The sequence below is a fragment of the Vulpes vulpes genome, chromosome 14, assembly GCF_048418805.1.
Source record: "Vulpes vulpes isolate BD-2025 chromosome 14, VulVul3, whole genome shotgun sequence".
NCBI lineage: Eukaryota > Metazoa > Chordata > Mammalia > Carnivora > Canidae > Vulpes > Vulpes vulpes.
In genome coordinates this window covers 103,817,890-103,832,102 of record NC_132793.1, presented here as the reverse complement: position 1 = coordinate 103,832,102, position 14,213 = coordinate 103,817,890, and the positions used below count along the sequence as shown (strand labels likewise).

Here is a 14,213-nt window from a genome sequence, read left to right as displayed (position 1 = left end):
AGCGTTGTTTCTCTATGGACACGGGCAACTGTTGCCTGGTTGAAGATAAATGATCCAAGTCCTCTCTGCTCCGATTTCTTCTCTCCACAAGATCACTTAGGTGAACTCCGGCTCCAGGGCTGGGGTGGAAAGTAACACACCCAGGTAAATGCCGAGCCCTGTGCCGTAGGCCCCTGCCAGGCTGGCACACCGCCCCCTCCCAATTCTTATTTATGCAGATCAGCACTGGACAACACAGTCAGGCCCCAATTTTTTTCCAGGCTCTCTAATATTTCCCTTTCAAAAGTATTCCAGAAACAATATACAGGAGCATCTTTTATGTCTCCTCTTTTATGGTCTGAGACTGGACATTTGGAGTCTGAGAGACAGGCTGGCTCTTTGCTGACAACGTTCTTCTATTCTGAACAACTCCCTGAGCACAGGCTGAATGAGTCTAGGCCCAGGTCACATCAGCGGGCAGGAAGACAGTAACAATGTCACTGAGTTCTAACACTGCTTCCTACAGACTGAACCCACTGCCCATCTGAACAGCATTACTATCTTCAGGGAAGTCTGGATTCTGAAGTGTGCATTCAATGCTGGTATAAAAATGGTATTGGATTTTTAAAAAAACCAATTTTGTGGGAAAAGATGTTAACACTCTAGCTAGAATATAGTCTCCTAAATGCCAAGGTTTCATTTCAAGCCATTTAAACATTACTGCTCAAGAACCAGCAACTCGTTCCTCTTAATCTGTTTAATACATCTGAGATACCAGCTTCCTTTACATCTCCACAGCAAATGCTAGTTATATACCATGAACGCCCACAGAGCCTCAGGCCCATGAGAGCAATGAACGTGACCTTAGAACAGACATGGCAATTCAGACCATGTTGCTGACTCTTGAACAACAAGGGGTCAGGGGTTCCGGCCCCCATCCAGTTAAAAATCCGCATGTGACTTTGACTCCCCTAAACTCAACTACTAACAGCCTGTTGTTTACTGGAAGCCTGATAACATAAATAGTTGATTAATACATGTTTTGTATGTTATATGTATTCTACACTGTATTCTTATGATAGAGTGAGCTAGAGAAAAGGTCATTAAGAAAATCGTAAGAGGAAAATATATTTACAGCACTTCATTTACTGAAAAAAATCCACATATAAGTGGATCCACGCAGTTCAAATCTGGATCCAGTTGTTCAAAGATCAACTGGATAAAAAAAATTTTTTTTTAAAGTCCAAGTTTCCAGGGTAGTGTGAATCCAGAAAACCACTGGCTGGAAGACCACCTTCTAATCTAGGTCCTTCTGTCTTTGGATCCCAAAGAAGCCCAAATCTTCTGTCTCAAGTTCATGCCCTTATTCTGTATTTTTCAGCAAAACTCTTATTCTGCCCCCTTTGACTCGCTCCAGAGGGCAACACAGGGGATCCACACACTTTATAACTTGTTACGGAGGTAGGGGGGCAGATGGGTACATGAATATAAAATATACTCGAGGGCCTTTTGCAAGTCTGCTTGGCTAACAGAATAAATAGCTCCAAAGTAGACCAACAGTGCTGACTGAGGTTTTCAGAGGATTGGTCACGTTTCCCCAGCATGCTCAAGAAGTCCATTAAATCAATTGCCCTGTAGCTTGTGTTACAAGAGGCCCCAGGGAAAATCTTACAGCAGTGACATCACCAGGTCAGAATTTCTTCTTCTCATAGGGACAGATGGAGCTCATAAGCAGTTAATAACAGTTCTTAGGCAAGTTACATCAAGACCAGGGCCTTGCTCTCAGAAGGGCCTACAGTAAGGAGAAGGAATACCTGAGGAAACAAAAAGACTTTTTTCTGGAGCTGTGGAGGCTTGCTGTCCTTGTCCACGTTAGAAAACAGCCAAAAACTTGTCCTGCAGTGTCCTGCACCAGATAGGAGTGACACCTGGGTGTCACAGTGGAGTCTCAATTTACACCCCAAGAAAGAGTCCTAAGGGAGCCAGACTCCCTCCACTCCTGCAGGAACAGACTAATGCCACTGGGCCTGTAAATCCTCATCCAGAATCCATGGTAAGGGAGGCCCAGGATTAAAATGATGGAAGAAGGGGCACCCGGAGTGCTCAGTCAGTGAAGCATCTACCTTCAGCTCAGGTAATGATCCTGGGGTCCTGGGATGGAGCCGTTGCATCAGTCTCCCTGCTTGGCGGGGAGTCTGCTTCTCCCTCTCCCCCTGCTGCTCCCTTTGCTTCTGTTCTCTGTCTCTCTCACCCTCACCTCTCTCTCAAATACGTAAAATCTTAAAAAAAAAAAAAAAAGTGAAAAAATTTCAGCTTGGGCCTGGAAGTGGAACAGATCACTAAATGCTGCCTGATATCCTGTCTCAGAGCAAATAAAAAGGCAGTCAGAGAAAGAAAAAGAAAAAAGCCTTTAGGTCATCTCTTGGTGTGTCACATCAGGACCAAAAAGACTTCCAGAGGCGCTTTCTAGGGAAGCCAGGAGTCTAGAGCGCCTGCGGTGGAGGGCGGGCCAAGCTGGAGGCCAGAGGAACACACACAGAGCATCAAGGGCCTTGCACGCCACGCCTGGACTTTCCACTGAGGGCGGATGTGGGTGAACCAGACCTGGAGCAGAGCTGGCAGCGAGGGCTGTTACTCCGAGGCTGGGCAGAAGGGATGAGGAGGGAAGTGAGGCCAAGATCCAGATTTCACATCCAGATTTTGGACTCAGCAGAGGATAACCTGTCCAAAGTGTTTCTCTACCCTTCTTTCAGCTTCATAATTATTCCTGCCATTTGTATATGGGTTTTTTTTTGTGTGTGTGTGTGATAAATATTGTGATTCTTATTTTTCCCTCTAGACCATAATTTCTCTTTTTGTTCTATGTCTATATTCTTCTCTAGTACCTTTTCTGAGCCTTTTTTGTTTGGTATCTAAGCTTAAATGCTTAGAAAGTTGTGCTTTCAAAAAAACTAATAAATATCTATTCAACTTTCTGTTCATTTTTTGATGATTATGTTTTGAGGGCAAGGTACAAACAGGCACTTCATAAAGTTTTTTCAATGAACAGGTGAACATGAGCACAGCTGTGTCCTCAGAACTGAAGATCCAGATGTGGACAAAGGCAGGTGAAGTTGGTGACAATAAAATGTGACAAAGGTCACAAGGAGAAAAACACAAGGTTTGTTCATGGAAGAGAGAGAAGTGGGTATGGGGGATGACTGGGGAGGTGAGGTGGGAGGGCAGCACCACGGGGGGGGCAGGGGTGGTGATGGTGGACATGGTACCTTCGGAGACCCAGTGGGATACTGGCCAGCATCCACAGAGGCCCTGGGACCACATGTATGACTGAAGATCCATTTTCAGCCCACTATTTCCACTTCTCTGGGACCCTGCAGCTGCTGCCGGTTCTCTCATCTAACAACATGTGACCATGTTATGTGCACTTTGCGGTCACAGGAACCAGGATGTAACTCCAGCTTGAGCATTACACCGGCCACCTCACCTCTTCCAAGTTAAAGCTCCCTCATGGGCAACATACAAATGCAGCAAGTGGCACCTTTCCAGGGTTCCTGTGAGCCGAGGATGCCCACACACAGTGTCCGAGTCCCAGGCACACAGTGAGCATGTGTAAATGGAAGTGGTGGTGTGGTAGTTGTAGGGGTTGTTTTATTACTAAAGTTCTTAACCAATTTGGGGTTGGTTTTTTTTTGTTGTTTTTTTTTTGGTGTACGGTATGAATTCGTTAATTTTTTTTACAAATACTATTAACTGGTTAACTATTACATATACTGGTTAACTGTAAAGAAGGTTATAATAACTTCCTTTGAGGCATAAAATTCATATTCATAATCAGATCCACATAGGAGCTTTGTATCCTGGCCCACTGACCTACATTTATATTTTACACAGTTTTATGGGATGCTCCTTTGAGATAGGTTTCAACTCGAGTGATTTAAATAAACAAGGAAATATAACAAAAGTAACCACATAAGAAGTACAAAATGCCTGGTATGGTTTAAAACAACACTGGAAATTTGTTTTTATGGTTAAAAAAAAAAAAAGAAAAGAGATATGGCTTTATACAACCAGACAGTTTTAACTGGATTTATGTTTCAGCTCAAAGTATTTCCAGGTATTTCCAGTTAAAAGTGGGAAGCAGAGTCACTTGCAGATGAAGTGGCAACCTTGTCACAGGCTCATACCAGACCCTGACTGAAGGATCCAGGGAAGAAAACAGAGGGCAACCCAAATGCACGAGGCCTGAGAAGAACCTCCAAGCTCTGCGCTCAGGTCACAATACAGACAGAGAAGCAAGGCTCTGTTCCTAACTCCTTTCTGGGAAAGTAGTGCAACTAAAGGAAACCCAATGCACAATGTAGCAGTTGCAGCAGTGGCATGTCTGATTACACAGCATGCGCAAAGAGCCCAGAATTGTGTATGTGGGAATCCAGACATGACCAAGGGGACACAATGGGGGAAGGAGGGACCACTGGGCAAACATCATGGAAACAACAGTACGTGTGCCTTGACCACACAGCACATAGAAAAATAAATCTCCCAGGGATCGAAAGCCTGAAGGTGAAACAGAAAAACAAAGCACAGATCACAAGATGGCACAGTGAAGACTGGTAACTCTCATGATATCATTAAAACTGTATCACAAAAAAGCCAAGGATTAAATGTTTCAAAGTATTTTCAATGTTTAAAAGACAAAGGATTAGTAAGCATAATATATAAAGAACTAACAGAAATCAATGAGAAAGATAGGCAAGCCACTAGCAATACAGGTGAAGAACATAAGCACTTCCAAGAGAAGACTGAAAGACAAGGAAGCTCTGAACAGTCAGAAAACACATGAAAAAAATCTTAATCTAAATAATAACAAGGAAAATGCAAGTTAAAACAATGAGATGGCACTTCATGCCAATAAAACCGGTATAAATCTGAAGAAAGCACGGGTTTAGTAAAGAAGCTCAGAATAAGTAGGTCCTCTGCACTGGAGACAGAAACAATTGTCATGACCACTCAAGAGAACAGCTCTGCATGTTCAGCGAAGTACGCCCACAGTGCAGCTCACCAGTCTGACTTCCAGCTGTATATCCCCCAGTGTTGGGAACATCACAGCAGTGCACACTGGCAGCAACCCAGAAGCAGTGACACAACACCAATGGTACGATCTAGGAGATCTGGTCTCTACTGGGGACATTTCTGGCTGGAGCCTACTGCTGGCATTCAGCAGGCAGGACCAGGGACCAGGGCCTTGCAATGTGCAGAAACATCCACTGCAAGGAATTCCCCCAAGGTGGCACAGCTTTTGAGTATTCTGCCGGACAAACCTGCTTATAATGATGTGAGCTTAAATCTAACTTCCTTTTAATAATGAAGTACTTTCTTCACAGTTTAATATATTGAGCTTTCGAGAATTCTGTTCTGAGAAGGAGCTGTTCACCATTTCACTGACAGCCACGCATGGCATCTGAGTCATCAGTACCATACATCTGTATCAAGCTACATCTGCAGCCACCACATTCACGGTGATTGCAAGTTCCTGACTTGATTATGCTATCGGTATGGTCAAACTGGAGCACTGACATGCTGCAATGTATTTAATTTCATTGTGGATCATTTCTCTTTTATTTATCTTATCACAACAAAGGTAACTATTGATGTTTTTGAAATTAGGCAAGAAGGTAGATTATCATCGAATTTCATTTCTAGGTGGATGTTCATTATATTACATGCTATTTTTATGATTATATTTTTTTTAACCAGAAGATTAAAAAAAAAAAAAAAAACACACACAGCCTTTCAGTTGCTCCTGTGCCTTGAATACTTGCATTGTTTGAATGACCACACAGCAATAAACTCTGTGATTATCCTGCATATGTATTACATCTGCATTAGCCAGTTTAGGCCCTAGATACTAAAACTGTGCTCTCACCTCTGGACTGCCAGACTTGGATTTCCCTGGTGCCTGGTGTCCACTAAGGGAGTTTTGGATTCTTATCTGATGGGGAGCTAGAATGTTTCCTGAGGTTAATCAAGGTTCTGAGATTGAGGCGTCTGATACCTTGAACTATTCCCTCTTAGTTCCATGAAGACCCTTAATCTCGAGATCCCCTCACAGGCCATCCTGGCATTAGATGTGGGCCTGTGTCACCTGTCATTACCACTGTGTCCTCTACCATTCATAATAATCATTTTTCCAATGATTAATATTTTCTTCAAAGTCAATTCAGTAATTACAGAATTTAGAGGGTCCCACAGAACCTAATAATCTCATATATCATGATTTATTTAAAAGTAGAGCTCAAAATAGTTGGTGAAAGAATATTTCATATAATTCCTGTCCATTTTAGATTTATGTCAACAAACACCAGTTGACCACTTAGATTTACAGGTCTGTGCTGAGCACTATGAAGGACAAGGAAATGAAGACCAAGACCCCACATTTAGTTTTCTTGCATTTTGTTACTGTAAGTGCCAGCAGAGCATTTTGAAAACTCAGTCACATTGTTGCTGATAGTTTATTCAGTCCTTGAGCCTTGGAGTTTGAGATGTCTGAGACTACTGCTATGTGTCCGCATCTTGATGAAGCATAGTTACTATGGCACAGATACAACTCACTTAATACCTGAAGAAATGTAATTTCTAAGAAGAAATGAAACAGTATTAGAATGTTAACTAGATTTTAAGCAAACTCAGGTCATCCTAATGCAAGCTGGTACTTTTGCCAGTTCATGCAGCTTTCAAAGCAGTTGTTACTGTGGACTGATCACATTATAGATGAATAAAATATCACTTAAAATATTAGTGAGGCTTACATTATAGTAGTAGTGGGCTTTAATTTTATAATAAATGAAAGCATTTGGTCAGTATTGGTATCAACTTCCTTAATAAAGGACCAAGGAATCTGTGCTAGAGACTGGATTAATGGGAGAATCAGCTTAAAGAGAACTGAATAAGATGGGGCCCCCCGACAGACACATCCATTCTCATTTGCTGCTCTCTCGTAAAATGACAGGTCAATAAAATTTCCACAAGGTAGCAGTTTTCATCACTGTAAGTTAGAACATCCTAAATGCCTAGCAATATGCTGAACACAATATACCTGTCAATAAAATACCACACTACAAATCGAATTTTGAAGACTACTTAGACACAGATAAAGCAGAATATAAAATTATATGCTGTAAAGATGATATGAATAGAAGAGGACTATAACTAAAAATGAAAATTGTAATAGTATTAGGATTGACATTACGATTATTTTAAAATAAAAAGCATTGTAATTCTACCATGAAAAGTTATTAGACACAAGCTATAAGAACTCTGGAGGGTTTTTTTGTTTGTTTGTTTTTAAAGAACTGTCATTAACTGGGTCAAATGAACATAAACCATATAAACTGATTTACAGCAGAGGGAACACCACAGTGCAGTGAAGATCTGGTAACGACTCTAGTCACTGGTGTATCTGCACTGGAAGAAACAATCCATGTGACTCTCACCTCGTACATTTTACAAAGACCAATTTCAGACGGATCAGAAGTCTAAATCTCATAAACAGAACAAAACAGTTTACAGAAGAAAAATGCAGAACTTCTTATGACTTTGGAGCAAGCAGATTTCTGAAAAGGACACTAAAAGCACTACTCATAAAAAATTGGTAAGTATTACACTGCATTAAAATTAAAAACTGGGCAGCCCGGGTGGCTCAGCGGTTTAGCGCCACCTTCAGCCCAGGGCCTAATCCTGGAGACCGGGGATCGAGTCCCATGTCAGGCTCCCTGCATGGAGCCTGCTTCTCCCTCTGCCTGTGTCTCTGCCTCTCTCTCTCTGTCTCTCATGGATAAATAAATTTCAAAAATCTTTAAAAAAATTAAAAACTGTGGTCCACCCAAAGACACTGTTAGAGAGCAGAAGGTAACTCCCCGAGTAGGAAAAAATATCTCTAATAAATACATGCAACCAGGGACTTTAATGTAAAATATATGAAGAATACGTACAGATCAATACAAAAGAAGGCAGAGAACCTTAAAGAAAGCAAACACTTAACAGGCAATTCATAAGTGGGTAAAAATCAATGGTCAATAAATAAATGAAAAGGAATTTAAATTCACTAGTCATCAGGGAAACCAATGTGAGATACTACTCCTGCACATACCAGAATGACTCAATGGCAAACAAAACAAATACTGGCAAAGGTATGGAGCAATGGAATTTTCAGCGAACTGGTGGAAGCATAAACTGGTACATTTACTAAGTTGTACATATGCCTACCCGACAACATAGCAATTTCTTTTCCAACAGAAGTGTGTTCAAATATTTAGGAAAAGACATGCACAGGAATATCCAAAGCAACGATATTCCTAACAGCCAAACACTGGAAATAAACAACATCTGCCAATAGAAGAGTGGATACACTATGGCAGTCACATAAACAGTGACAAGAACGGACAAATCACAGCCACATACAGGGACACGATGACTCTCACACCACCAGCACATGGAGTGAACGAAGCCCAACAGACGACACATGAGGACATTCTCTCTGATTAGGCTTTCCCAAAGCTTAACAACAGGTAAAATGAATCTATGATGTGTGAAGCCAGGATGGTGGCTACCCTTGGCATGGGGTGGGGGGCAGGTGGCAGTAACCAGAAGGGCATTTGGCTTCAGGGAGGCTGGTTGTGTTCTGTTCCCAAATCTGGGTGCTAGTAACACTGGCACATGTGCAGTTTATGAAAATCTATCAAGCTGTGGTTTAAGATTTGCATGCTTTTCTCTATGCCTATTATGCATCAATAAAGATTTACTTAAAAAATGTTATTATACATTGTTATTTGACACAGATTACAGGCAACCTCAGGTGCTTCTGAGTCTTTTACAGATGCCATAACTCAACTAATAAAGATAAGCCATTTCAGAGCCTTCACAGAGGAAGCGGCAGCCAGAGAAAGAACACATGGTGTGTTGCCTTGTCTCTTTTCCTGCCACATCATCCAGTGACTAATGAAAGGACTAAGGGGCCATGTCCTTACATGGATTCTTCTGAACACTGTCCCTGAGCAAATCACTCCCCTTATCCAGTCAGAGCAGCCAATCTCTTCCTGGCTGTAAGTGTGTCTACCTCCTGGCTCCTGACACTGCACTTCGTTCAGAGGTTGGTCTTTTTAAATTCCCATTGGTAGATGCTCAAAATGATTTTGAAATTTATTGTTTGGTTTTAGATCTATTTCATTTTCCAGGAAAACAAAACAATTCCCAGCAAACGTCACATAATTTTCTACTGCTACCTTTATCTATTTGTAAAAAGCATCCAACACATTACCCAAAGAATTTCCGGGTGTCTCCTTCCACTCTTACTAAGTACCAGAGCTGAAATCTAGCCACCATTAGAGTAAAATGATCTCAGTTACATCATGGGAAGCATTTCTTTGGCTCTAAGAAAAACAGGAAAAGTGCTGCAAAAAGTACGTGAGCCAAATAATATGAAAGTCACTTCAAGTTGATTATTTCCGTAATGTGGTCCACAGTATCTCTGGACAAAGACTCCAGAAATACTGTGAGGTAAGACTACCACCTCTAACTGACCCTGAATAGGAGACCATAAAGAGCGATATCAGGAGAACTGGAGAACCTCCTTTACTCTATTGGGGCCCTTAGTGTATCTTCTCAAACAACCACAAGTGTCCTTCTGATTTATTAACAGGCCCTGCTCCCCTAGTGAAAGCTGTTACAAACCAAAGAACTCCACTATAGCACAATGCAGAAATGCTGATGGAGCATCGAAAAAGCAGCCTTCCTAGCATAGACTCATGAAAACCATTCTCAGGGCTTCCTGCCCCTAGTGGAGTTAGACTAGCCATAACCAGATCCCACTGGCTCTCTGTCCGCCAGTTCCAACAGGGCCCTATTTCAGACCTGGCCACCAGTTTCTCTGGGGCTGTTCCTCCAGGGCCCAAGAGCTCACACTCACTATAGATACTCAGGCACTGGTACTGTGAAGGTGCCAAGACTTGGCAGAGGGATCTCTGAAGTAGAAATGCTTTTTCCATATGCTATACTGTTAGATGGTGTAAGACACTGCTCATGACCAAAAGTCTCACAGAGGTCAACTCTTGCAGCTCTTACTCTTGCCTTCCAAAGGTCTTGGTCATGGGAGCAACAGGCCTGGGCCAAAGGCAAGTCAAGGGACAGTGTCACACCCTTCCTCCCTCCAGAGGCTAAGGTGTAGCTACTGGATTATTCTGTCATGTGTAGTTTCCTATTTTGTAGGAGGAGTTTCCTTCTAAGAGGTACCTCAACCATATCCTCAAGGGCCCGTTCTACAACCAGCTGGATACAACCCACATCCAAACCCCAGAAGATAATGTAGTCCATGCTGAAGCTGGTCCTTCACACTTCACTATTCGAGTAACTATTCTACATTCCGGAAAGGGCTCATGATATTCAGCTCAGGTGGCAGAAGACGAGGGTAGTGGGAGATGTGGGAGCAGCCAGGTTTTCAGATCCAATACCACATCAGGCTGGCAAAGGCCTTCTCTGGAAAGCAAAATCACCTCCAAAACCGTCACCGTTGCAGATAACATCAAGGGCCTTCTTTAAAGATTTGCAAACACCTTTCGTAGCTTGCTTGTAAAGCAGCAATGTCCTTGGTTTCAAGACACAAACAGAAACCGTAAGTTTTCTTACGGTTCTTCTGAGCAAGTCCTCAGAGCTCATCCATTTCACAGAGGAGGACCTGAGGAGTACAGTGGGGTAAGGCTGATCCCAGACTGTAGTTCTGGAGAGAGACCAGACCAATTTTCTTGACTCTCAAGCCAAGAGTTTTCCCTCTATGCCATGTTCCCCTGATGTAGTCCAGACAAGAGGAGTTACATTTTTCCAAGGACAATAAATAGTCGTAACATCTCTGCTCCTTTCCAGGATCACTAAGATCTCATTCATATGAGTTCACGGCTTCATCCTGAACATGTACTGCATTACACGCACGTGGATGTTATATCACCTTCCCCTGTTAGGCTCTCCCTGGCTTCTCGTGTTGTATCCAGATGACAATCCTTCTTTGTAATGCCACACTGCCTCTACTTTTACCTTCTGGAATAACACAAGTCTTTTCACACTCGAGAGCTAGTACATCTTCCCCAATACTTCTGTTCTCATAAAACTCCCTGGAAATGCCATATCTCCTCCATTTTTGGGCCCATTTCTAGGCAGTTCAGCTTGTGCTAAGCACAGGTCTGCTGGGAGTAGATGGTCAGGCAGCTGCTGGCTCAGACTCAGGTTCCCATCCAGTGGGGGTTCTGGGGGGGAACCTCTTCTTCCTCTCTGCCTCTTTCCTGTCCTCTCCCTCCGTCGCCAGTCACCAGCCATCCTTCTCGACCAGGCAGAGGGTGGAGCGGGCAGGGGCCTGGGGTGGCCTGGCACAGGCCACCGGCCCACAACCCCTTCTCTGATCGCCAGTACTACCACCCCCCCCCAGCCCTTTTTAAAACGAAATGCCCTCATTTGTAAATCCTTAGACGCTTGAGAATAAAACCCCTTCCTTTTCTTCAAAAAACAACAACAACAACGACAACAACAAACTGCACAGTGCAGTTCACAAGCAGCAGGTTCCCACAAGGGTCACCTGCATTGGAAGGATTATTCTGTAAGGAAAGCTGGAGTCCACCCAGGGATGGCAAAAGAGGATGTCAAGCCACTTGTATGGCATACTTTAGGGGCATGAAGGACAAGGAGCCTGGACATGGTGCTAAGTTGGGTTTCACGAAAGCACAGCAGGTAAGCATGTGGACAGGAGCTGGGCACCCACCTCTACGTTGGGGATCCAGCCCCCTGGGCACAGGCCACAAGGCAATGACAAGGTCAGCAGGTGGAAGGCTCAGGTAGTGAGAGAGCTAGCCTGGCACAGCCCACAGAAGGCCTGGTCTGTAGAGGGAGCAGCAGCATCAGCAGGCCCTGTCCCAAGAATTTTCCTGGAGAAGCACTTAACTGAATACCGAGGAGTGAAAAGTATCAATTTCTCAAATGAGGGGAAAAAGGAAGGTTAATAATTACATTTTATAATGATTTTGTCCCTAATATAAACTTAGTGACACCAAGCGTTGCCTATGCCTGGGTGTGTGCCCATTGTGTGTGCCCTGCAGGCACAGGGGTTAAAGACAGATTTGGCATCAGGGTCTATTTCTCTGCACACAGCTCCCACTGGCTCCTTCCAAAAGTGAATCTCAGCATGCTGCAGGGGTGATGGCTCCACCGCTGAGGGCACCTTGCACCGTGAGCTCTCCCTAGCACACCGCACTGCTCTCTCGGCAGCTGGGGCCAGCTGAGGAGAACACGTCTGAAGAGGCACTGCACCCACCCTCCCCAAATCTGATAGAAGGAGCTGGAAGAAATGCAATCATAACAAAGGTTCTAAGGATGGGCCAGGAAAACTTATTCTGTGGCTCTGAGGCACTGAATTTCTAGCCATTTTGAATACGATCACTGGGTTTACAATAGGCCCTTGTGTTCTCTGTTTGCGAACAGGGTCAGTTGGCAGCTGCTTAAATTTCTTAGGGAGTTACTGAAGCCAACGTTAAAACAAAACCAAGCACAGGATTCCCTAAAAAGTACAAAGCACTGGGAAGTCTGCCCAGAAGAATAATGTCAGGTGATCTTCTGAGTCCAAGAGCATTATACTCTATCGGTACATATTATTAACGAAAAGCTCACCTTTCCAGGTGGCTAGAGCCGGCTGTGCCCTCCTCCTGGTTTACTTTCCGTGGTGCTGTGGTGCTCTTGGACCGCAGAGGTGAGGAGACACATGAAGCAGGCCAGAACAGAGGCCAAGAACAGTGACTCAGTCTTCTGGCTGTCATTATAATCAGTGGTTAATAATGCTTTTTAATCCAGAGATTTGGCCTCTGATATTGTCAGGAAAGTCATTGTTGCAAACGTCTACCCCGGGAAAGCCGGGTGCTAGACTGCCATGTGGAAGGTCTGCAGTTGAGACACACATGCAGGATTCTTTTTTTTTTTTTTTAAATTTTATTTATTCATGAGACGCAGAGAAAGAGAGGCAGAGATACAGGCAGAGGGAGAGGCAGGCTCCATGCAGGGAGCCCGACGTGGTCTCCAGGATCATGCCCTGGGCTGAAGGCGGCGCTAAACCGCTGAGCCACCCAGGCTGCCCCACATGCAGGATTCTGAGCAGCCAGTGTCACTCCTGGTACCCATGGGAGATTGAACTTGAGGAAGGCTCCAACCACGGCTGGTGACACACACTCACGCCAACTTCACAAAGTGATGGGGGAGCATTAATTTAGTTTCAAAAAAGTTGCCTAACAACAAGAAAGACAACACATTGCAATCTGGTTGGGTTGGGAATCCCTCAGTTCATTACCCAGAGGAGGAGGGGATTAATTATCACAGTGAGCCTCTCCTTGAGAAGGAACTGTCCTCCCACTGCTCCGAAGGCATACTTAGCATTCAGGGCAGAGGAAGACCCTCCCGGCAGGCCCAACCCCCGTCAGAAGCTAAGGCCATGTTGTGACGTGGGGCGGACAACCTGCTGTGCCCCCTTGCCGGCATGGACAGACTCAAAACACACACATTCACAACACACATGCATCCTGCCCAGGAGACCTGGGACTCTCAGGAGCGCTGAGTGCACATCTCTGACCACCCTCCCTCGACATGGTTGGGACCACCTACTTTCAAAAATAAAGAATCAAAGCTAAAATTACACCTGCACCTCATCCAGGAGGCCAAGGTAAAGATGCAGGGGGGTGAAAAGTGAGACAGGGACTCGTTCTTGTTTCTGTAAGCCCCACACCGAGTACCAGCCAAGGGGCTTCTTCAGAGAAAGGAGGAGGCCAGAACTTTTCTTTACTTGTCACCCTTTTGCTTGATTCATCATAACGTGTCTTCTTACGTGAAAACAGACAGAAATGAAGTAAAGAAAGTTAAAGAACAAATATCTAAGAGAAATTAGGGAGGAAAAATAAAAGGAAAAAGCACATCTTTGCCTATAAATTTTAAAACCTTCTCTACGGCAAAAATAAAAGTTAAAAGGTAAACCAAAAATTCCAAAAAGTTATATAAAGTGTACATCAGAAAAAAGACGAATAGCCTCCACATATAAAAAGCTTTTTATGAATAAATGAGAAAATGATTGAGATATAGCCAAATCTAAAGGTGGAGCCAGGGACACCTGGGTGGCTCAGCAGTTTAGTGCCTGCCTTTAGCTCAGGGTATAATCCTGGAGT

The 14,213-nt window shown here is 43.8% G+C and overlaps 1 protein-coding gene across 2 annotated transcripts in view; it reads right to left on the bottom strand.

Annotated features, from left to right (window-relative positions):
* Window positions 1-14,213, bottom strand: part of EFL1 (elongation factor like GTPase 1) — a 119,862-nt gene that overhangs the window by 36,109 nt on the left and 69,540 nt on the right. The gene's annotated exons all lie outside the window — the stretch shown is intronic.